The sequence below is a fragment of the Castor canadensis genome, chromosome 8 (assembly GCF_047511655.1).
Source record: "Castor canadensis chromosome 8, mCasCan1.hap1v2, whole genome shotgun sequence".
Lineage (NCBI taxonomy): Eukaryota > Metazoa > Chordata > Mammalia > Rodentia > Castoridae > Castor > Castor canadensis.
In genome coordinates, this window is record NC_133393.1 from 4416844 (window position 1) to 4443262 (window position 26419).

Genomic DNA, 26419 nt, shown 5'->3' on the forward strand with positions numbered 1-26419 from the left:
TATGGAAAAGAACCAGCCATTCATCACTCAGAGTAATTTAAAATTACTAATAAATTAAACTTAACATCATTCTGGTTTCTTTTCTTATTTTGAATAAATGTGTGGTTCTGAGATTTCATGTTTCTGTCCAGTTTCAAATATTATCCCTGCTGTGTTTCCAAGCCATCCAGAAGAGGACACTTAACCAGAATTATCGCCATCTGTCCTACTGATAGGCCTGTCATGGACTTGTGATTAGATTTGGTGAGCTCTGTTCCTTCAGGTCTAAAACGTGTTTCTGCTAAAGCCAAACTAATTACACAATTTAATACCAAACTGTTCCAAGTTTCTGGTAAATTAGAGTGTAGAGCAGGTACAAGTTTGATTCATTCTCTCATATATGTCAAATGTGCTTTTAATACTTCATGAAAGCCAGTGTAAAAACCAGGTAAAATACAATGTTATTGGAATCCATTGCCCTATATAATATATAAGACATTTCAGTTAACAGTTTTCTGGATAGAACTCTAAAAGCACAGAAAAGGAAAGCAAGAATTGACAAATGGGATCACATCGAATTAAAAGGTTCCTGCATAGCCATGGAAACAACAGAATTAGGGAACAACCCACAGAATGGGAGAAAATATTGGCCAGCTATTCATCTCACAGAAAGTTTACATCCAGCATATATAAAGCGCTCTAAAATTTAACAATAAAATCAAGTAATCCAACTAAATGTGAGCGAGTGATCTGACTATACAGTAATAAAAAAAGAAACACAAATGGCCATAAAGATATGAAATACTCAATATCATGAGTCATCAGGGAAGGACATGTCAAAACTACAATGAGAAACCATCTCACCTGAGTTAAAATGGCTATTACCAAAAAACTAGTAATAACAAAGACTGTGAGGATGTGAAGAAAAAGGTACCCTTTTGATAGGAATGCAAACTAGTACAGTCACTATGGAGCGCACTATTGATGTTCCTCAAGAAACTAAAAGTAAACTATCCTATAATCCAGTTATCCTACTCCTGGGTATTGATTACTAGAGGTTGGGAATGTTTGTTGGGGTGGGTATTGTGGATGGGGGTAAGGGTAGAAGTGTGGATAGACATGACATATGCATGTGTGGAAATACCACAGGGAATTTCATTAATCTGTACAATTGACTTATATTGATCATAATGATGATGATAAAAGGAAATATGAGCTTATAGGATGCTAAAATTAATAAGAACACTATCTGGTGGGTACTTAAATGTGTTAGGCATTATTGCCAGTGCCTTATCACATTCTCTCTGTTTGCCCTTATTACAGCTCTCTGAGTTTTAGTATTCTGTTTTATAGATGAGGTGCCTCCAGCATAAAGAGATCAGGTACCTTGCTCTAGATCGCACATCGTGTGGTCCCAGGCAGCCTGACTTCTCTCATTTCCCAACTTGACCTCTATCGTGTGGTGCCTGTTAGTCACACCTCCATGTTAGAAAGAGGGGGAATCACTGTTCCATCTGAGTTAGGTGTGAGGACTTCTCCAACAAGCCCAATTTGTACACTGCACGCTTCTCAGTCTATATCAAAGGTAGGACATTTATATGTGTGACAACTGGGCCATAGAGTAAGATGTTCTCCTCAGTGGGTCAAACTCTCCACATCTGAAAGTAATTTAAAATTCAAATCTTAGCAGGAAGTCTCTGAAGAAAATATATTTTCTAAATTCTATAATTTGTGCTTTGAATGATAATAGTAATGTCAGAAGTACACAACATTTTGTGTTCGAGATCATTTTGAAAAATGAAGAGATGTTTTTATCTTCATTCGAAATACTGAGAAATTCAGATACATCATAGTTCTGAATAATTTGATGTTCTTTTCAAAGTTCAACTGTTTTCATTTAGCCTTTTTTTTTTTTTTTTTTTTTTACAGTTGCAGACAAGGTGAAATGAGGTAGCAATGAGTCAAGACTACAACTCTGGAAAGGCCCGGTTTTGGTGTGCCCCTTGGAGTCAGCCAAGAGTAAACGTCTCCTTCCTGTTAAGTCCTATTAGCATTTAATCAGCAGCAGCTAAGAAACTCACTTCTGACTTCAGAAATGATGAAAAGCCAGAAAACAAACTGAATTGTGTCCTAAATCTCTAGACTGTTACACAACAAGGCCATTTTATTCTTCAAGTAGAAAAAAATACTGTTAAATATAAATGAAAAAAAACTAGAGGCATTAAACTCTGAACAAGCCTCATGGTTTAATGATTTCACAAGCCAGTCACTTTGACAGGTATGTCTAAATTCCACAGAATAAACCTGAAGTGAGTCTTAGGATGGAAGAGGACAGCAGTGTCTCTATTTATCTTCTTCCGTTCTCAAGTTGCCATCCAGTTCTAGGGAGAAGGACGTCATCCTTCTTTGCAAGGATGTTCTCAACTTCTATTTACATTTGATCTCATCTGTTTGGGCCCTGTTTCTTCAATTTCTTCCTCTCTACATTTTATTAATTTATATAAAGTAGTAATCCTCTGTTATAAAAATGTTTTCACACACACTACCTTCACAATATTAAAAGGAGAAATGACATCTGCCATCTATATTCCAAATCAGGCTTAATTTCCTACACCCAAGCTCTGCAGAAGCCAATAGAAGGTAAATTCAGTTCTCCTGCTGTTCGCTATTTACATTCCTGTCTGGCACAACCTTTTTTTTTTTATTTTCACATTGCCATGTGCAACCTTTGGCTCAAACCACAAGGGCATATGGTCTCTCAGTCTAAATTTGACTTGGAGTCATGTTCTACCTAGGGGTCTCACAAGTATGTATGAGCAGATTTATATACTAGAGTTAAAATAATACCAGTTTTTGGCTAATTTTTTTATGTTTTGGTCTGTTAATCATGTAGAAAATAAAAAGTGCAATCACAAACCATTGTCACAACAAGTCTGACTTTCATAGTTGACCATGTATTGATCTCTGTTGGGATCTTTGTTTCTTTACGTGTCTTCAAATGTACTGTATAATGTGCACGCATTTCAACCCACAGGACTTTCTTGAGCATTTCTTGCAGGGAAGTCTTTCTTTCTTTCTTTTTTATTATCATATTTTCATTGTACTGAGGGTACATTGTGACATTTGCAAAAGTCCTTACAATATACCATAGATGAATTCACCCTCTCCATCATTCTCCTTTATGCCCCTCTTCCCCCAGTCCTGGAATAGTTTCAAAAGGTCTCATTTTTCCATTTCATATATAAGTACGTAATCTTTCCATCATATCCCCCTCCTACACCCTTTCCTTATATCCTTATGTCCTCCCACTGGTACCAGCCTCCAGACAGGCCCTATTTTACCTTCCTGTACTCCATCTTTGGAAAAAGACATTTTTGTTTGTTTAAGATAGCTATACAGGGAGTTTTATTGTGACATTTCCAAGTATATATTTATTATAACCCAAATTGGTTCTTCCCATCTATTTTTCTCCTTTCTGCCTTAGTCCCCTTCTTATGGTGATTTCAACATAGAAAGTTCATCAACCACATTCACTAATGGTAACAATTTACCTTAGCTTTTGTCTATCTAGTAGTGTCTTAATTCTCACCCTACTTTTGGAGGGGTTTTACCATAAACTTACCATTTGTAAGATTCTTAAAAGTTGAGAGTTTTCTAGTCTTTTTTCCCCTTTCTTTTATCATTTTTACATTTACTTACTCTAGTCTTTTAGCGCTTTCAGTATGTTGATCACTGCTTTCTGGCCTCTGAAGTGTCTGACAAGAGGGATGTGTGGATAATCTCATCGAGCATTCCTTACATATGATGACACGCTCCTCTCTTGCTGCTTTCAAGATCTTTCTTTGTCTTTGCCTTTCAAATACTTGATCATAATATGTCTTAGTATACTATCTGAGTACACCTTAATTGGAGCTTATTTGAGTTTTTTGGCTGTTTATATTCATTTCTTTTATCAAATTTTGGGAAGTTTTCAGGCATCATTTTCTACAGATATTCTTCCTGCCCATTTCTTTCTCTCTCCTGTCTTTCTAGAACTCTCACAATGAATATGTTGACCCACTGAGGGTATCACATCGTCCTTCAGGCTTCACTCACTTTTCTTCAAATGGTTTTTGACAAGGTGCCAAGAACATTCAATTGAGAAAGGATAATCTCCTCAACAAATGGTGCTTGTACAATTGATATCCACATGGAAGAAAATCAGTATGTACCATTAATTAGCACCATGTGGAAAAATGAACTCAAATGCTTCAAGGGGACCTACATGTACTATTTAAACTCTTAGAAGAAAGTATAGGGAAAAAGCCTCATGGAATTTGATTTGGTAGTAATTTCTTGGCTCTTATATTGGACATATGCAACAAAAGTTAAAATAGACAAATTAGATTTCATGAAAAAAATCTAAATGTATATACAGAGTAAAAAGACATTCCATGGAAGGGCATAAAATATTTGATAATCATATATCTGATTAAGAATTGATATCTAGAGTATAAGGAAAACTCCTAAAACATAGTATACTAATCAGTATACCATGCTTATTTACTCTAAATCAATCAAACGAACACAGCCTTAACCTCTCACTATTATTCTCCTCAGACTCCCTCTCCACCCCCATCTTAATTCTAACGGCCTGACTGTTACCACTAATGATTATAGCTAGCCAACAACACATGAACAAAGAACCAGCAGAACGAAAAAAAATGTATATCACTGGTACTACTACAAGTCCTATTAATTATAACATTTACGTCCACAGAACTAATCTTATTTTACATCTTATTTGAAGCCACACTAATTCCTACACTAATTATCATTACACGATGAGGAAACCAAACAGAACGACTTAACGCAGGCCTATACTTCCTATTTTACACACTAATTGGATCCCTACCCCTTCTATTTGCATTAATTTACCTACAAAACTCGCTAGGATCCCTAAACCTTCACATCCTCAACAACTACTCAGAGCAACTAAACCTATCATGATCAAATGACCTACTCTGACTAGCATGCATAATAGCATTTATAGTTAAAATACCATTATACGGACTACGCCTATGACTACCTAAAGCCCATGTTGAAGCACCTATCGCCGGCTCCATAGTACTAGCGGCTATTCCACTAAAACTAGGCGGATACGGTATAATACGAGTCACCAATCTCCTACCACCTGTCACAAACCACATAATATACCCATTTATACTACTCTCACTACGGGGCATAGTAATGACCAGCTCAATTTGTTTACCACAGACAGACCTAAAATCCCTAATTGCATACTCATCAGTCAGTCACATGGCATTGGTAATTGTCGCCATCTTAATCCAGTCCCCATGAAGCTTTATAGGAGCTACAGCACTGATAGTAGCCCATGGTTTAACCTCATCAGTCCTATTCTGCCTAGCAAACACAAAGTACAAACGAGTGCATAGCCGAACCACACTCCTAACTCGAGGCCTACAAACAATACTCCCATTAATAGCCCTATGATGGCTTATAGCAAGCTTAACCAACCTCGCACTGCCCCCAACAATTAATCTAATCAGAGAACTAATAATCATCACCTGGTACTGGGGATTGAACTCAGGGCCTCACACTCCTCATTCTCATGATCCAACTTCACCATCCCCCTTATAGGAGCCAATACACTCATCACAGCCTTATACACCCTATACATACTAACCACTACTCAACGAGAAACTACCTATCACATAAATAATATTCACCCATCATTCACACGAGAAAACTCCTTAGTCCTCCTCCACCTACTCCCCCTACTCCTCCTATCTTTAAATCCAAAAATCATTCTTGGCACAATATTCTGTAAATATAGTTTAACAAAAACACTAGATTGTGAATCTAGAATCAGAAAACAAAATTTTCTTATTTACCAAGAAAGTACGCAAGAACTGCTAACTCATGCCACCATATCTAAAAATATGGCTTTCTTACTTTTAAAGGATGGTAGCTATCCATTGGTCTTAGGAGCCAAAAAATTGGTGCAACTCCAAATAAAAGTAATAAATGTATTAACCTCATCCATAATCATAATATTTATTATCCTCATATACCCCATCCTAATATCCCTGACAGACTTTTACAAAAATAAAAATTACCCTGAATATATTAAAACCTCAGTCAAGCTAGTATTCATCACTAGCATGATCCCCATAATCATATTCCTCCACCTAGGTAACGAAACCATCGTATCCAACTGACACTGGCTCACCGTCCACACCACAAAACTCTCACTCAGCCTCAAACTAGACTATTTCTCACTACTATTCGTGCCAGTAGCCCTATTCGTAACATGATCAATCATCGAATTCTCCCTATGATATATACACTCTGATCCCAACATCAACCAATTCCTCAAGTATCTACTATTTTTCCTTATCACCATACTAATCCTAGTCACAGCAAACAACCTATTCCAACTCTTCATCAGATGAGAAGGAGTGGGCATCATATAGTTTCTCCTTATCGGAAGATAATATGGATGCACCGACACCAACACCTCTGCACTACAAGTAATCCTATACAACCGAATCGGGGACATTGGATTCATCCTATCAATAGCATGATTTTTAATTTACTCCAACTCATGGGACCTACAACAACTATTCATAGACCCTAAAATAACAACAATCCTCCTACTAGGCCTACTACTAGCTGCCACTGGAAAATCAGCCCAGTTCGGACTCCACCCATGACACCCCTCAGCCATAGAAGGTCCTACACCAGTATCAGCCCTACTCCACTCAAACACAATAGTTGTAGCAGGAATCATCCTTCTAATCCAATTTCACCCCCTCCTAGAATCTAATCAACTAATTATATCAACCATGCTGTGCCTAGGAGCTATCACAACCCTCTTCACAGCAATATGTGCCCTAATGCAGAATGACATCAAAGAAATCATCACATTCTCGACTTTCAGTCAACTAGGCCTAATGATAGTCACCCTTGGAATTAACCAACCCTATCATTTCTCCACATCTGTAATTTTACTCCAAAGACCTTATCATCGAATCTGCCAACACGTGGTACACCAACGCCTGAGCCCTGCTAATTACACTTGTTGCAACTTCCCTTACAGCTGTATACAGCACATGAATCATATTCTTTGCCCTCCTAGGGCGACCCTGATTCTAACCACTCATCAACATCAACGAAAACAACCCACAACTTATAAACTCTATTAAACAATTACTCATAGGAAGCATTTTCGCTGGATTTATTATCTCAAATAACATCACCCCCATAAACACTCCCAGACTCACCACACCGCTATACCTAAAACTAATGGCCTTAGGAGTCACCATCATCACAATAGAACTCAACAACATAACCTACAACCTAAAACTAAACCTAAACTCCAACACCAAATCATTTTCTACCATACTTGGATTCTTCCCAACTATGATACATCGGACCTCACCCAAAAACACACTAATACTCAGCCAAAAAGCAGCATCAACCCTTCTAGACATAATTTGAATAGAAAAAAACCACACCCAAATTAATGGCCAACAAATTAAAGCCTCTATCACCATATCTAACCAAAAAGGAATGATCAAGTTATACTTCCTATCCTTCTTACTATCTACAGCCTTAGCACTAACAATTATTATCTAACTACCATGAGTAATCTCAAGAACAATAAAAATACTTACAAATAAAGACCAACCAGCCAACACCATCTATCAACTTCCATAACTATAAACAGCCGCAACACCTATGACATCTTTATTAACATATTCCACCCCCTCACCACTATAAATAACCCAATCACCTGTATTACAAATACCCCCAACACATCCACCTCATCATTCTTCACTAATAATACCAAAAAAGCCAACTCTACAAACAAACCCAGTATTAAAGCACCCCAAATAACCACACTAGAACCCCACATCTCAGGATAATCTTCAATAGCCATCACCGTAGTGTACCCAAATACTACTATCATCCCACCTAAATAAACCAAAAACACCATCAAACCCAAAAAAGAACCACCAAAATTTAAAATCAATCCACAACCAACCCCACCACTAACAACCAACCCAAAACTACCATAAATAGGGGAAGGCTTAGAAGAAAACCCTACAAAACCCAACACAAACATAACACTCAATAAATGCATAGAATATGTCATAATTTCCACATGGACTCAAACCAAGACTAATGACATGAAAAATCATCATTGTAATTCAACTACAGAAACCTTTAATGACAAACATCTGAAAAACACACCCATTAATAAAAATCATTAACCACTCATTCATTGACCTCCCAACACCATCCAATATCTCAGCATGATGAAACTTCAGTTCCCTAATAGGAATTTGCTTAATCCTACAAATCGCAACAGGATTATTTCTAGCAATACACTGCACATCAGATACCACTACAGCATTCTCTTCAGTCACACACATCTGCTGAGACGTAAACTACGGTTGAATTATCCGATACCTCCATGCCAATGCAGCTTCCATATTCTTTATTTGCCTATTTCTACACGTAGGACGAGGAATCTACTATGGATCCTACACCTTCATAGAAACATGAAACATTGGTATTATGTTACTATTCACAGTCATAGCCACTGCCTTCATAGGATACGTTCTCCCATGAGGACAAATATCATTTTGAGGCCCCACAGTAATTACCAACCTACTCTCAGCAATCCTGTACATTGGGTCCAATCTAGTAGAATGGATTTGAGGCAGATTCTCTGTAGACAAAGCCACCCTAACCCTATTCTTCGCATTCCACTTCACCCTACCTTTTATTATCGCAGCACTAGCAACAGTCCACCTTCTATTCCTACATGAAACAGGTTCAAACAACCCATCAGGAATCAACTCAGACTCCGACAAAATCCCATTCCACCCATACTTTACCATTAAAGACTCCTTTGGATTTCTACTCTTATTTACCCTTCTTCTGATCCTAGTACTATTCTCACCAGACCTATTAGGAGACCCAGACAACTACACACCAGCCAACCCCCTAAACACACCACCACACATTAAACCAGAATGGTACTTCCCATTCGCATACGCAATCCTACGATCCATCCCCAACAAGCTCGGCAGGGTCGTAGCTCTAGTATTATCCATCCTAATTCTAGCAGCTTTCCTTCTCCTTCATACATCCAAACAACGAAGCCTGACATTCCGCCCAATCAGCCGATGCTTATTCTGAGCACTAACTGCAGACCTCCTCACCCTAATCGAAAACGAAATACTTAAATGAAGAGTCCTTATAGGATAAACATTACCTTGGTCTTGTAAACCAACCATGGGGAACAATTTATCCTCTTAGGACATCAGGGAGGAAACAAAGTCCCACCATCAGCACCCACAGCTGAAATTCTTACAATTAAACTACCCCCGCATTCAATTTTATATCACCTAATCTTAAGTAATACACTAGTATGTATGCATTACAATAACCTATGTATATCGTGCACTCGGTTACATACCACATTAATAATGCTCGAGTACTTAAAATGTTAATCGTACATAGTGCATAACTGTATAACTGTACATAAGATCCTCCACCCCAAGCATATAAGCATGTACATAAATAGTAACTCAGACTGTAATACATAGACTGCTGACATACATAACCCTACTTCACAACAGGAATATTCATTGCCAAAGAATACCTATTGATAAGACATAATACATTAATCCATTGATCGTGCATTAGTGCATTTAAGTCAAATAAATTCTTGTCAAAATGGATATCCTCCACCACATTTGGTCTCTTAATCTACCATCCTCTGTGAAACCAGCAACCCGCTCGGGAAGTGTTCTTCTTCTCGCTCCGGGCCCATTAAACGTGGGGGTTTCTATAGTGAAACTCTACCTGGCATCTGGTTCTTACTTCAGGGCCATGGCAGCTAAGATTGCCCACACGTTCCCCTTAAATAAGACATCTCAATGGACTAGTGACTAGACTGGCCCTTGATCACCATAACTGTTCTGTCATACATTTGGTATTTTTTAAATTTTAGGATGCTGTGACTCAGCATAGCCGTCAAGGCATGGTCTCAGTCAATTCCATTGTAGCTGGACTTTTAAATCAGTATTCTTTATCCACATAATAAAAATCAAGGGGTCTTAGAACTCCATGCTTGTTGGACATAAGGAAAAAACAATACATGCATAGGCATACATGTATGCATGATCAACAACAAAATAAAAAAAATCTAATTCAAAGTGGACAAAGGACTTGAATAGTCATTTTTCCAAAGAAGATGTACAAATGACCAATATGCACTATGAAATTGTTCAACATCACTGAGCATTAAAGAAATGGAAATAAAAAACATAATGGGTTAACACCTCCTACCTATTAGTATGGATATTATCTTTAAGAAAACAGAAAAAAGCAAATGTTAGAAAGAAAAATATTAGAATCCTGCGCACTATTGGTGAAAGTGTAAAATGATACTACCCTTGTAGAAAACAATATGGTGGTTTCTCAAATAATTAAAAGTATAATTACCGTATGTGCAGGCAGCAATTCCACTCCTGAATATGTACCCAGATTAATTGGTAGGAGGGTCTCAAAGAGATATCTGTACACTTCTGTTCATAGCAGCATTATTTATAATAGCTAAAATATGGAAGCAGGCTTGATGTCCTTCAAGAGATGAAGAGTTAAGCAAAACATGACATATACATACAGTGGAATAGTACTAGGCCCTAAAGAGGAAGGGAATTCTGATATATGCTACAACATAGATGAACCTTGAGTATATTATGCTATGTGAAAAAAGCAAGTCAGAAAAAGGTACATATTGTATGATGCTAAGAGGTGCTTTGAATAATCAAAGTCATATGGACTTAGAGAAAGAGAGTTCTGTTGGCCAAGCACTGAAAGCTTGGAGGGAGAATTGTTTAATAGATACAGAGTTCAGTTTTACAAGATGAGAAGGGCTATGGTGATGGAGGGTAGAGATGGCTGCATGGTATCATGAATACATTTAACAGCAGAGGACTGTACACATAAGAATGGCCAAGACAGTAAGTTTTAGGTCATGTGTCTTTTACCACATCACATATGTTTATTATTTCACAGTTCTACTAGTGTAGACCTGAGCATTGCTTAGCTTTGGGGTCTCACAAAGCTGCAGTTGAGGTTCAATGGGGACAGAGTCTGCCTTCTGTTAACTCAGTATTGCCAAGATTAAGTTGAGCATAGAATGATGGAGTGAGGGCTTCAGCAACCTGCTGGTTGTTGGCCACAGGTGACCCTTAATTCCTTGCTATGTGAGCGTCTCCAACATGGCTTTATGAATGCCAGCAAGGGAGATCACCTACTAGCAAAATGGAAGGTACAATTCTTTGTAATCTGGTAGTGAAAGCAACTTCCCATCACTTTTGTTGTATTCTATATGTCAGAAGAAGTTCACTGGACCAGCCCACAGTCATGGAGAGAAATAACACACGTGCATGAGTACAGGAGGTAGGATGAAAGGCCACTTTCATAACTTCCCATCATATCTCTAAAGCACTCTGCCATGTAATCAAGTTTGTGTTACAAAATGGGTTAAAATATTTTATACACTGATTCCTTCTACCCTGAATGCTCTCACCTTAATCATTTAACTAACACTCCTGTTTTTTTTTTTCTTACTCTAATTGAGTAAGAAAAAAACATTTAATTTAAATGTCCCATCTTGGTGTTCAAACAGATGTCATTGTTCTTAACTCTATAATCTAATTGTTGATTTACTCATCACCTTTTCTGCTAAAATTCATATCCTTAGCACAGTGTTTGATTCTTAGAATAGTGTATGAAACACTGTGGTTCCTTAACAAATATTTCCTGGGCAAATGAATGAATAGCTATTATTTTCATTTTATAGAACAGGAAATTCAGATTCAAAAGAAGAGGTTGCCCAAGATTTCTAAGCTTATGAATTATACATACAATTTTCACACAGATGAGCTGTGTACCCTGTGTACAGAGGTGGCTCCTGCCTCAACTTTTGTCTATTACTGTGTCTGTTATTCATTGTCACTATTATTACTATTCTATTTTACCTTCACAGATTCCTTTTCCTTAGTACATACATAAGCTAGTCTCCTGTAATTTAAGGTGACTGGGAGTAATAAATAATTTATTTGACTTATTGCCCTTGTAGGTTACATCTTTTAAAGTTTTTATACAAACATCACTAATTTTCCTATAAGAATTTCCTGAAACCTTACATTTAATTTCATATGCTCTAAGTTACATCTTCAACATTTTGTTGACACTCTTGCTAAGTCATCTAGTGGTTGTGTGCATGGTGTTGTTACCAATGGGTGTTTTTATGTAGCCTTTGAATTCTAGTGCCAGCTGATACTGAGTTTTCTTCCTAAAATTCTCTTCTGTCGGGTCAAAATTACTACACATAATATTCTCTTTTTCTCCTACCACTTAATACCTCTCACTTAACTCATTATAAGCTTTGTCTAGAACTCAGACCTCAGGTCTTTCTTCTCTTAATGCTCAAACTTGGTTTTTTTAAAGATGATTTTTCTATTAATATTCTAAATAATGCCTCATTTCAAGTTTTGTTATATATTCATAATTGCATAAGAGACAGTTCTATTATCAACTTAAAGTTGATTTAGTTCTGTGATTTCTCTTAATTTCCATTGCACTCATAGTATAGCTCTTTCCTAAACAACTCCACAGTCTACATTTCATTCTGTCTATGGCATATTGCATTTGTGTGCACCCTGAACTCTTTGATTCTGATTTTTTTGAATTCTGCAACCCCATCTTGTGCAATATTCTTGGTAACTAGTGACAGGAAACTTTTCCTAGATAAATTACTTGTCACTCCCTTGTTCATAACCTTCAATAATTTATCAGTTTATATGAAATAGCATCCATATTTCTGGGCCTGCCACTCCACATAGGCTTAACATGATCTATCTTGACAGTGGCAATATTGTACAGTAGTTAGACTTTGGGATTTGAAGACTGATTACCTTACTTCAAATCCTAGCTAGTAATGTGAACTTGAGAACATTGCTTCATTTGTCTAAATCTCTGTTTTCATCTTTAGAAGGGGGAGTGATAATAATCTAATTCAATGATAGATGGCCAGATGAAATGAGGTAGATTGAATCATATCTGGTTCATAACAACTGCATAACAAATGGTAGCCATGGAATCTAATTACTGATTTATTTACCATCTTCACAGCTTCCACGCCAGAAGTTTGATCTGTTCACTGTCCTGTTGGTTTGCCTGCCATGCTTAGACTTCAAGACAGTCTCCACATAATCACTCACAACATTTTATCGTGCCTGACCATCTGTTTAAACAATCAGATTCTAATTGTTCTTTAAAATCATTGATCTCATTCTACCTCCCCCTTGAAGTCTTTTCTATTTTACAGTGAATGAGTTCTTTTCTCTCTGAAAACATTTAAGAGGTAACAGCTTGTCTCCAGCCAATGGTTATTAGAAGCTGTGTGCTTTGTTACTAATGGCACCAGAGTATGCAGTCTGTCTCTGTCCAGACTCTAAGGTTCTCGTAGCAGGAGGAAGCTTCTCTTTATTTTCTCTACTTATGTATATTAGATGATTAGTTCATTGGATTTCAATAGGATATAAACACAGGGAGGGAAGGCTTTCTTGTAGGAAAAAAAAAAGACAATTCTGATATCATCTGGGTCAACTTTATCCTCCTAGTATACCTATTTCCAGACTTATGAATTGATTATAAGATATGGGAATGAATAATAGTAACTTGTCATTGTGAGAGTATGTTCCCTGAAAGAAGATTTTTTTATAATATTAGACAAGGCAGCAGTTATGAGTTTTGCCTTCTTAGGTTCTAGCAATTATGCAAATAACTCACTTTCTGAATTAAAGGACAAATTATTATTAGCACTACAAAACATGTGTGTACCCATGTACACACACAATCAGAACTAACTTATAAACAGTTATTATGTTGAACTTACTGCTTTACCCTAAGTGCATTATTTTTGCTATTTCTTTGAAAACTTATCCTTTAAATGTGGAAATAACTATTGAACCCATTATTACTTTTTTCTCTCATAGAGTAAGACCCTCACAAGTAGTGCTTCCTATCATGCATTTTAGGTTTAATTTACCAGGTTATAAAAATGAAGATTACTTGAAGCAGTGAGGAACATACCGAAATTGGAATAATAACTGAATTATTAGGTTATTTTATTATATTTTTGCCAGCTTGTACTTCTTTGGAGGTATTTCTATAGGAATTCATTCAGTTTTTAAAATGTGAAGGCTATCCTATGAAGTCTCTAAATCTAATAAACGATTAAAAATATTTTTATGAAACTTAACCCCTTTTAACCAGCTTTTATTACTTCCTAAAAATTTCTTAAAATGCAGCAAAATAAGTGGGTATTAGCAATAATAGTCAACATATATAGAATCACTCTTTTTCTAAGAGATTTCTTTTATTAACATAGCTAATATCAATATTATATTCCATGTTGTAGAAATTAAAAAACAGATTAAGTGACATGTTTGAGATCAAGGGACAATTTGCAAAGCCCTCTGTGACATTTCTATATAGAATACATTTCTGTATTTAATACTTATTTATGAACATGAACTGTACTGAACCACGTGTGGGTCAGTGTCCTCACCTTTGTTTTCTCTTTGCACTGATTCTTTCAATATTTTGATTCATTTTTTTCTATCTATATTTCTATTTATAAGGAATTTGGGATGTTATATGCATATGTGGTATATACATGTGTAGGCATGTGTGTGTACATATACATGTATATTTATTAAAAGTATATTTCCAAGGCTGATTTTGAAATGTAGACAGCTTACCTGGCTACTTCTAACTTATCACCATGTGTTCCAAATTCTCCTGTCATCCTTGATGCAGCAGCATCACTACCTTGTCATGCTTACACGGTGTTCCTGTCTGGTTCCTCTCCCTTCATTTCAGTCATACCTGTCAAGCCCCATCTTCTCCATGAAGTCTACCCAAATATTTCAATCACCAAGTACTCTCTCCTCACAAACCTTATACTTACCATTATTACATGGATCATTATAGGTACTTCTAAGTGTTGTTTGGCACTTAATTCTGTCTAGTATTTAATAATGAATACTTGTTGATTTTTTGATTCATCAAAAAGCATGATTTTCCTTTTATATTCTCCATACTTATATTTCTTAAGAATACAGTCTCACAACAAAGTATTATTACCATAAGGAAGAGTCTCAGAAAGAGATCATGTTGTAGGCCTATGGCCAAGAGAGTTTGTAAACCCCTATTTTCTTCATAAGGATGCCAAATTAGCATAATTATTTCATGAATGATATTCAGTTAAAAAATGTCTTTGATGGGTACAATATTTCACCATCATATAAATTAGCTCTCCCACAAGCAAATGAGACACAACAGGTTTTATGTCAGTAGGTTTTACTTTCCCAAAAAAATGTTCTCCCAAATTTCATCATGACAGAAATTTACTTTTCTTTTAGGTGAATCTTTTCATAATGATTGACAATCCTCTTTCACAGACTCCTTTAAAATAAGAACCTCTATTATAAAAATAATTTTGAGAGAGAAAACACTTTTGTGCATTTCCCATCAGTTGCAAATAGATTCAAAGTGGTTGTTGAGATATGTGGGCTTGACTTCATCCTTAGAGAGAGAAGGGCTAACGAGGAAAAACCCACAAACTTTTGTGTGTTAATGGACTTGCTGTATCCCTACGGGTGCCTTAGTGCAAAAGGCCTCTGAAGATATCCCCTTCTGGAAAAAGTCTAGATCTCATTTGAATTTCACATTCTTAATATGAAGTGTCTAGCCAGTAACCAATACTTTGCAGAAGAGTATCCAGAAAAATCAACTTCTTTGTTTGTACTGACCATCACTTTTGTTTCCATTATAATTTTGAGACACATTGTACAAAGCAGCAATTGACAAATCCATCAAAGAGCCAGGTTACTTTCTCCTCCGACTGTTTTTGTAAACACAGTTTTGTTAGAACCCGGACACATCCATTCATTTTAACATTTTCTACAGCCATATTCATAGTACAGAAACAGAAATGAATGATGTAACAGAGACCATACAGCCTTATACACTTATTATCTGGAACTTTATATAGAATGTCATGGAAAATTCTTCATCTGGGTTTTACTTGATGAATGTAAGTCATCCTCTAATCAATAGATTTGAAAAATCAGTGAAAAGGGCAGTGAGACTGGAAGTGTATGTTAGTAATAAATCAACCAATAAGTCTTAAAACATGTAGTCACTCTTGAAATTTCCACCCTTACTGGCATTTGGGAAATTTATTGGACATTTGCTATATGTCAAGCACCTTCTATACAGAATTGCACATATCCCATTCAGAACGTCTTGTGAGGTAGTTATTATCACAGAATAATCTCAATTTTTTAGGTGAAAAAATCTGAGAAGGAGGGAGTATAAGTAACATGGCCAAAGCTGAGCACTAAGGAGAGTAGGAGGCAGGAATCGGAAGTCAGATCTATTCAACTCTAGGGTTCGTATTCTGCACCCTTTGTTCACTGCACAACCTCACGGACTAAGCAGAAGGATGAGGAACATGGAAGACCTAATATATGATGGTGCAGCGAGCTTTCCACAGCTATGCTTGTGCTGCAGGCAAAGCAGGTCCATCACTGCTGACTTGTGTGCAGTGGCTGTAGTTGGCTCCAGTCTCAGCACATTCTTATCCTATATGACCTCCATATCAGCCTTTAGGAACTGGGCTCTACTCTTCACTATGTCATGCAAATGAGGAGAAAAAAGGTTAGGTTGCTTGTCCAAGGCCACAAAGTTAAAGGAACAGCAGGTTCTCTGTTTGATCACCCTACATTGTTCTATCTAGCACTCAACAGAAAATACATAACTGAAGCTTCAAAAAAAGCCTTTAATTCCTCACTCTTAAATATGAATAGATGTCTAAGAAGCATTAGACATTAAGGAAATACTCTAACACGAAAAAGGAAAAAAATCAGAGACTGAAGCAAATTTTTAAAGTACTCATAGTTATTACTGTAGTGAGAAAATAAGGTATTTTATCTCAAATAAAAATAAGATGTTAAATGTTTAAAGTGGGGATACTTAAAGCAAAGAAACAAGGTTTAAAACTAATAATATGGGAGAAAGCCAAATTTAGCAGTGGAGTACAGCAAATGTTCCATAATAGAAAAAGTAATAATATTATAAAATAAGACATTGAGCATGGGCTCAAAGTACCTGAAATTAACAAGTAAACAATTTACGACACTTTTCAGGACTGAAGGACATGTTTCCAAAGTGAACTGGACCTAAGTGGCAATTATCACTTTATGGGCAGAAAGACCCACATTAATAGACATTATCATTAAAACTAGCAAAACTAGGCAGCTAGGCACAAGAACAGGAAGGAGAGAAAGAGAGAGAAATGAGCTCACATTTTAAATATTTTATATCAAGGCAGTTTACAACTTCTCAGCAATATCAGAAACTTGAAGAAAAAGGAGCAAGTGACCATTTTTTTACATGAATTTTAAAGTCTGAGAACAGTATTAAAGCTTTCTACAGGGATTTTCCCATTGCTGGTCTCTGTGTGTTTCCAACAATTTTGCCTTGCCTATTTTAGTCCTATTTTCTCTGTTATAGAAAGTTTTGTTTGTCATTTCTCCATGGTTTACTGTACTTCCTTTCCCATTGTGTATACTTTTTGTTCCTTTTTAATAATTGTATATTGAATTTTATTTCAATATCCTATTCCACTTGTACTTCACAATCATCTACATTTATCTTGTAGAGCTTTTGCCACCTCATGATTTTCAACACGATATTTATTTTATTTTATAAATGGGTCTTTATGCATGTGGGAAATACTTAAATATACTTGAACATATGTTTCTTCTCTTTTAAAAGAGAAAAGATTTATTTGGCTCATGTTTCAGTGCATGGTCACTTGGCTCTGTTGATTCTGGGTCTGTAGTGAGATGGTAGATCATGGCAGAGGGGCAGGACACAGGAAAGCTGATCATCTCATGGGAGTCAAGAAGCAGAGAGAGTGAGGGAGGGACCAGGGTAAGGTCTGCTCTTCTAGGGCACATCCCCAGTGACCTGCCTCCTCCAACTATGTCCAAATCTGAAAGTGTATACCACCTCCCAATACTTACAAATCCTTCAATGATTGGTCCATTGATGAAGCCAGGGCCTTCGTGATCCAACCACTTGCCAATAGTCCTACTAGGTGGGCTTAAGCATTCAGCACATGAGTCTTTTGTGGGGACACTTCACATCCAAATCATAACAATGGCCCTGGTGTCTGTCTCCTTCCTTCATGAGGTGGTTTGGCAGGGAGCTAGGTCACTGAGAAGAAACAGAGTCACTAGGAACACCTACCTACTCTTACTTAGACTAGAACTTGATTATGTATTTCTTAGTCAATCTCAAAAATTAAAAGGTAGCCATAGAGTTCACTTACTCTTCTAATTCCATCTATGAAAAAAAAATGGAAACTTTACTTTTAAATTTTCTAATAAAATATTCATATTGATTTCTATTTTAAAAGAGAAGAAATAACAGCCTTTGAAAAAACTAATGGGTATGGAGAAGATCTTATTATTGATTTATAATAATGACTCTGGAACTAAGGAGAGTACATCTTACTTTGGAGGATTGTAATTGGAGGGTGTGCCAGTTGTTGCAAAGGAGGTGCTATAATAGCCTAAGGGAGAGATGGTAATTGCTTGACCTCAGGCAGTTAGAGTGGGGATTGAGACAAGATTATTTAGATAGGAGGCTGACAGAGGTGATGTGGGATCCTGTTATGTTGTTAGGGTTCCTTTTGTTAGTGGCTGGGAGATGATAGTGGCATTAATGATCATAGGAAATGAAAAAGAAAGATAATTCTTGTCCATAGGTTATTTGAAGTGTCTCAGGAACCAGAACTCTGCATCTTTCCATGACCTAGGGGACAGGTTCCAAGACTCTCTATGTTACCAAGATCCTTGGATGCTCAAATCTCATGTGTAAATGCTTAGTATTTGCATATAACTTAGATAATCCTCCTATACACTTCAATCTCTAGATTATGAATGGTACTTAACACTACATAGATACTATGTAGATAGTCATTATTAAGGAATAATGACAAGAAAAAAGTCTGTAAAAGTTTGGTGGGGAAGAGGTTGAGACAGGTTCTCACTATGTAGTCCAAGCTGACCTGGAAATCATGATTCTCTTACCTTAGACTCCTGAGTGCTTGGATTACAGGCATGTGACACCATACCCTCCAAAACACAATTTTTAAAAATTATGTAAAAACGATTAAGTTTTAAACATGATAGGTTCAATCTGAGGATGTGAACAGAAAAATATGTTGAGCCAACTATAGAGACTAACAAGGTAAGAAGAGAATCCTAGAGTAAAACACTCCTTTAGTTCTGCCTGACCTAGGCCCTAGATGCAGTAAGTACAGTCTCACTTGCCTTACAATATTGCTACATGCCTATCCATGGTGCAGGTCCTCTTTGGCTTCCCTCTGATTTTAAAATTGAGGTGTTCCCTCTAATTCCTGCATCCCATTGGTACCTGTTGATACCTGCCATGGTAGAAACACTGTGTTCACACACACACACACACACACACACACACACTCACAACCAAATTCATAGGTTGAAATCCTAACCTTCAAGGCATTGGAAGGTGGGGTGGGGCCTTGGGAGATGATTAAGTAATGAGTGAAATTAGTGCCCTTATGAAAAACTCTCGAGGAAACTTGTTTGCCCCTTCTAACATGCAAAGATACAGCGAGGTGTCATCTGTGAGTTGAGAAAGAAGCCCTCGTCTGAGACTGAATCTACCAGTGCCTTGACCTTAGAGTTCCCTGCTCTTAGAACTGCATAAAGAAAATTTCTATTGTTCAGAAACTATCCATTTAGTAATATTTTTACTACAACAGCCTAAATAAACTATGACAATTCCCTAATCCTAACTCTTCATTTTTTAATCTCTTGTTACTTCCTCTCCTGTATCAGTTAAGATTCTTACATTGAAACAAAAAAAGCCAACATCAATTAGTCTATTTAGTAAGGCAATGATAGTAGGAACCAAATAGACTAATTAGGAAAACTAGAGAACTAAGCTTAGAAAATAGTCATACCTCAAGGGAGGCTGGGCAGTGAGAACCACAACCCACAGCTAAGGAAGAGGCTGGTTCGAACCTTGCTTCTGTCCCTACCACCATGTTTCTGCAGAACACCCTGGCCACTAAAGAAAAGACTTGAAACCTCCACTCCTGGCATCCGATGCCCCTGCTGCTACTGTTATACCTGCATCTCCTCCTCCAGCTTTCAACTCCCAAGGGGAGAGTTTTGTGGGCTCTGCATAGGCCACCTGCTTATACCCTTGATGACAGACATGAAGGAATTCCTTTGCTGAAAAGAGGGTACAGTGCCCCACTAAATTATTCAGAAATATTTTTGAGTATATATCATGTTCTAGTTCTAGACGCTAGTATGCAGAAGTGAACAAAACAGGCAAAAGTCCCAGTCTTCCCAGACGTGCAGGGTAATGGTGCAAGAAAGTGTTTGGTGTGACTGCCTAAAACCTGATTTCCAATCTGCTATGAATAGATGTTAGCAAAGAGCAACAGTTTATACAAACAATTGATTTTCTGAAAACTGCTTCCTTAAGAACCTATGTCAGCTACAGAGTCTGAGACACAAGTGAAGAATAACTTCTAAAAGTTTGGAAAGCCCTAATAGCAGGTAAACCTCCTATTCAATAGCTCAGCTCAGTACTTTTTAAAAGAATTTAGGCGCCTTGATGCCTTACTTCATGTCTCACTTCAGTTCTAGACTTCTGTTTAGCTAGCAGGAAATGATTAAATTTTGAGCCAGCCAGAAGTAGTCCTCTTGAATCTTTGGCAACTGTGGGCCCTAATTTTATACATATATACGGTAAGTCTTCAAATATTCTACAAGCACCTGATCCTTATCTATGCAGATTCAAATCTAGGGCCTTCTGTGAGATAAAGTCCCAACTAAGACATCCCTCACCTATTCTCTCCCAAAGAAAGAACACGGTTTGTTAACCAATTCAGAGCACTCAGTATCATTTAGACAGATGCATAGGATGAGGACCTAAAATATTTTGGACAAGAGTTTGTAGTCCCATTCCCTTGAGGCACAAATGGGTTAAGCTGAAGAACTTGAGCCTGATGTCTGTAACTACCAATGAAGTATAAACCAAAGCAACAGAATTAATGGAATCAAAGATCAATGAAATCATCTCAATAATTCCTCAGGTACCTAAAGGTTAAATTGTGTGTCTAGAGACTGGGCTATGAATCTAGCCAACCAACACAGGACTTGTGAATATAGAGAAAAACACTCCAACTTTGAAAGAACTCAGTTTGCAAACGCATCTCCGGAAAGCAATCTTTTACCACTCTTTGCTGTGGGACTGGTCTTAGTTAAGTTCTCAGCCTTATGTGACTACCGAACCTTTCAAAAAAATAAAATATTTCCCAGGTCCAGATGTCAAAATAATAGCAGAGGGTGAAACCGGGACTAAACCATGTTATAGAAGAAAATACCTGTGTTGGAGGGAACACACATAAACTAGAACTGTCACTCTTTAACCATCCAAGATGTTTCTATACAACTCACAAAATTCCACCTGTGGAACAATATTACTTTGAAAACCTTTATAAACTACTAAAAATAAGGAGAATTACTTATTTCAACAAGTAATTATGAAGTGCCAACTACAGGCTACATAGGCTCTGTCACTTTTTGTCTCAGCTGGCCTCAGACTGCAATCCTTCTATCTACACCTTCGGCATAGATAGGATTATAAACTTCATCATCACACCTGACTTATTTGTTGAGATGGAGTTTCTCTGACATTTTCCTTAGCTGATCTCAAACCATGATCCTCCAGATCTCTGCCTCCAAAGTAACTGGGACTATAGGCATGAGCAAACACACCCAGCATATGCCCTTGCTTTCTAGGGTTGACAATCTTTTGAGAGCAGTGTTATTAAAGGAAACATAAGACATGTAGAATATAATGTCATATATTTACATCATGGGGTAAAAGTTAAGCAGACTTCAAGGTTAAAGAGCAGTGAGTTGAGGGTGCTACGTTAGATAGGGCAGAAACTGATAATAGTTCCGAAGAGATGACGTAGGAGCAGACACCTTCTGAAATAAAGCAGGAAGCCAGTGAGCAAGTCAGATGGATATCTATGAAGGACAGACAGAATAGGACATGTGAAAGGCTTTGTGGGCATAACATGAGTAGGTGATGGGAACCAGCTGGTGTCGCTCCAGCAGTGAGTGAGCAGGAGTGAGACAGAACTTCAGCTGAAGATGTAATAGGGCCACAGCCTTGTAGGCTGTGTAGACCACAGTAAGGACTCAGAACTTACTGTAAGTGAGGTGGGAGCATTTCAACAGGAGCATAAAGTGATCTGACTTTATTTTAAAAGGGACTGCTCTATGGCTCCTTTCCAAGAAATGTGAAAGATTCCATAACATACAATATTATACCCACAGAAGGATTTTTTCCCTTTGTTTGGGATCAAACCCATGACTTTGAACATAGAAGGCAAGCACTCTACAACTGAGTTACACTCCTAGAACAATGTTGTTATTATTATTCAATGAGTCATAATCATTTCTGATTATTTAATTAATTTTTTTGTTCTTCCCCTTTATAAATTTTTAGCATAAAGGTTTTTTCCCAAAACTGCCACTGACATAATTATTTTCTATTGTCCAAAAATTCATGTTATTAAACTCCAGTTCTGATCTGATTTTAAGTAACTAAGTAGAAACAATGACAACAATGTCCATTGTGTGAACCTTAAATCTCTAAGCATTATGCATCTCTTATAAATCCAAATGGCAACAAAGGACATTTTGTTTCTATTACTTAGCAAAAGGCATCAGAAATGTTGATGTCTTATGGTCTGAGAAGGAAAGAATAACTGATCAATTGTTTAAAAAAAAGATTGATTGCCTAAGAACTTTACCAATCTGGATAATATAAAATATGGAATTGTTCATACCCCATCAACAGTCGGCTCAGCTGATGGCCAGGATGGGACTTTTTCAGCCCAGCTCCCAGAATAGAGTGTAAGACCCGGGACTAAACTAACCAACTCTTGGCATTTGTGATTGGTTCAGAGGAGGTCACATGACCTCAGTCAGGACAAATGGAGCAGGTCTCAGGGTTTATGAGAAACTGAGGAAAGGGTGTCCTCTCTTTCCACTGACCACAGAGGAGTGAGTGTGTCTGACTAGAGTTGCTGTGGTACAGCAGAACCTCTTATAAGAAAAGATCCAACCCAGAAGTGGAACTGAAAAACTGAAAGAAGTCAGACCTTCACTTCTGGAAACTGACACCTTGCTTTAAGCTACACCTAAAGTCAGTATTCTTCCCAATTTTTCACTTCATGTGAGCTTAAAGAAAAATCGTTTTCTTTAAGCTAAATTGGCCCAGCTTTTGTGACACTTGAAACTGAAAATATGGTAATGGATACAGATTGAGTTCAAACAATCTTCAAATATTATGTGAATGCTAAATTCAGGATTATGTAACATTAGGTATTAGAAGCTTTATTCCTAAATATTAGACATGTTTTCCTACCAAGTGCATGAAGAAATATATGTGTGTGTGCGCGTGTGTGTATATACAGTTGAAAAGTTTTATTAATATAAGTAAATTGAACAAAGGGGTTTCATTAGATATTTACATATATGCTTATCATGCTCTCTGATCAAATTATCCCATCTATATTACTTTTTTTAACCCCTCTCTCTCCTTCTTCACAGGTTTTAGTGAGTTTCATTATGTTATTTTCATACATATAATGCAATTTTTATCATATTCACCCCATTACCCTCTTCTTTCCCTCTCTCCTGCCCACTGGCTCCCCCAAACAGTCTCCCTTTTACAATCATGTCATACTGGCTTTTCTTTTAGATGTAGATTCTGCATATGATTGAAAATGTTATGTTTGTCTTTCTGAGCTTGGTTTATCTCACTTGACGTAATGATCTCCAGTTCAATCCATTTTCCTGTAAATGAAATACTATGTATTAAGCTTCACTCAAACACGAAGAGAAAAAGAAGCTTACAGACCTGGACCTAGGGTGGAGTCCTAGATGTGAACTGACACAGGATTCAGAGCACAGCAGAGAGAGAAAACTAGAATTCAAAAGCAGAAAGTCTAAAAGGAGCATCAAGTGACAGGGGCCAGTTACTAAGTCATTAAAAAAAAAAAGAGGCAGGTACCAAAAGTACCCCAAGCCAGGTCAAGAAGGTCTTGACCTGGTATAAAACTAGACTTGAAAGAGAAGCCTAAGAACTAAAATTTGCTACAGGGCTCTTTATAAGTCATCTTTGGAGTCAGCATAGGTAGAGATGAATTACTGAATAGACAAGAATGCACTTGACAAAATAAAATATTCAGTTATGTATCCAGGCCAAGTAAAATATTCAAAATTCAGTAGACCTTCAAATCCCCAAGGCAACATGACTTTGAAAGGAAGAATGTGTTCATGTTGCAAAGCACCCCCTGTGATGAAATGGTAACTCTTTATGACCTGTAACCAAATGGTCAGACCATTTGGTCATCATACAGATTTGGTCATCTGTAACGAGATGGTCAAACCACAAGATGAAAACTGTATTTCTCTGCCTCCCTCCCAATTCCCACGAGCATCTAACACAGAATGTACTTGGCATTGACAGCCTCACCATAAAAAATAAAGATGTGATCTAAACTTACTGTAAGTGTAGTACATGAGATGAAGGAAAGACGTGAATACTGAAAGATGTTTGCTACACAGGGAGACTCTCAAAGCCAGCTTGCCATATTCCTACAGGTCAAAATCAGACTCAGACAAAATCCTAAGAGGAAAGTCCTTACCCAAGTCACTTTCAAAGTTCATTGTTGGACCAGAGCATCAGATCACTTGGAAACTTGTTAGGCAGACCTATGGAATCAGAAACTTCAGGCAGAGGGTTCAGCGTGTGTATGGTTTAACCAGGTCCTCAGCTGATTCTGATTTTCAGTAAATTGCACACCCTGTTGCCTTAGCCCAGCCTTCTCTTAACTGGAGTGACACGAGCCTCCCCTTGACAACTCAATCACAGCCTTTATATTTACATATTAGAACTATGTGTTACCTGGCAGTGCTCTATACGCATAGAGAATAATAACATGTTATTATTGATTATAATATGTTATAAAAAGTATTCTATAAAAACATTAATTTACTGTGCCAGAAGGACAACAAAAGAGCACATAATTTGTTCAAAAAACTTCCAAAAGGTAAATTTCAATTTATCCAAAGTCCTTTAAAGAGTCTCTTAAGGTATTTCTCTTCTACCTGCTTCCTTCATTCAGATTAAAACTACACTAAAATGCACTCAGAACAAGAGAAAATGTTTCATTCAGGCTGAAAAGTTTCTTGCATTTATAGAAAATGTCCTTAAGCAAAAGTGACATTAACAAATGAAAAAGAAAAAAAATTACAAACAAAAAAGTAAGAGAGGAGAGAGCCCTTCAGGAAGAATTTAAGAAAACTAAAATTAAGTTTCTTCCTGGGCATATTTTACCTTCATAAGAAATGAAGGTAACTGACAGGTGAAAACAAAACCATTTGACAATGCGGTTGATACGTAACTATCCGAATTATGTAAATATTCAAATGTGCATCTGATAAAAATTTTTATTTTTAATTTTAGTCAGAATTATTTACTGGAAACAGCTGGTAGAGATTTAAGCTGGAAACTGAATACTAATTACACTGAAAACACAAAAGCACAGTTTTCTTGTTGGAAGGGTATTTATTAATGGTCATGGATTCTAACCTCCAGCCAAAGCAGAAATCCTGTTTTTATCTTGCATAGTAAGTGATCCTGACGCCTCCGGCTGAAGATTTACAGGGGAGAGGCAGTTCAACTTCTTTCAAGTAAGAACAATCATCAGAAAGCTTTGTCTTCACTTTAGCTGATAAACCTGCCTTGATATATCATTTTGTCAACAATATTCTCAGCGTAGGTACCTTGCCAGGTTCGTTCCATGTCAGCCTTCTTATAATAGCATAGATCGTGAGGTTTTGTGCTGTTTTTAAGGGTCCTGTTTGCTCAACTTCCATTGCTATGATTCACTTTAATCCTATTTAGTTACAAACGGTTATGTCTTTGGGGAGTATATGTGGCTGCCTACAAGTTGCTGGTATTTTAGGAGCCCTAACGAATCTCTTGACACTACATTCTTTCTCTTGAAACTATACTTTAATGCAGCACTCATCCAGCATCATGAAATATGAGATAGTATGCATGTGTTAAATAAGAGTTAATCCAGGTAAACAAAACTTTCTGTTAGTCACAACATGAATAA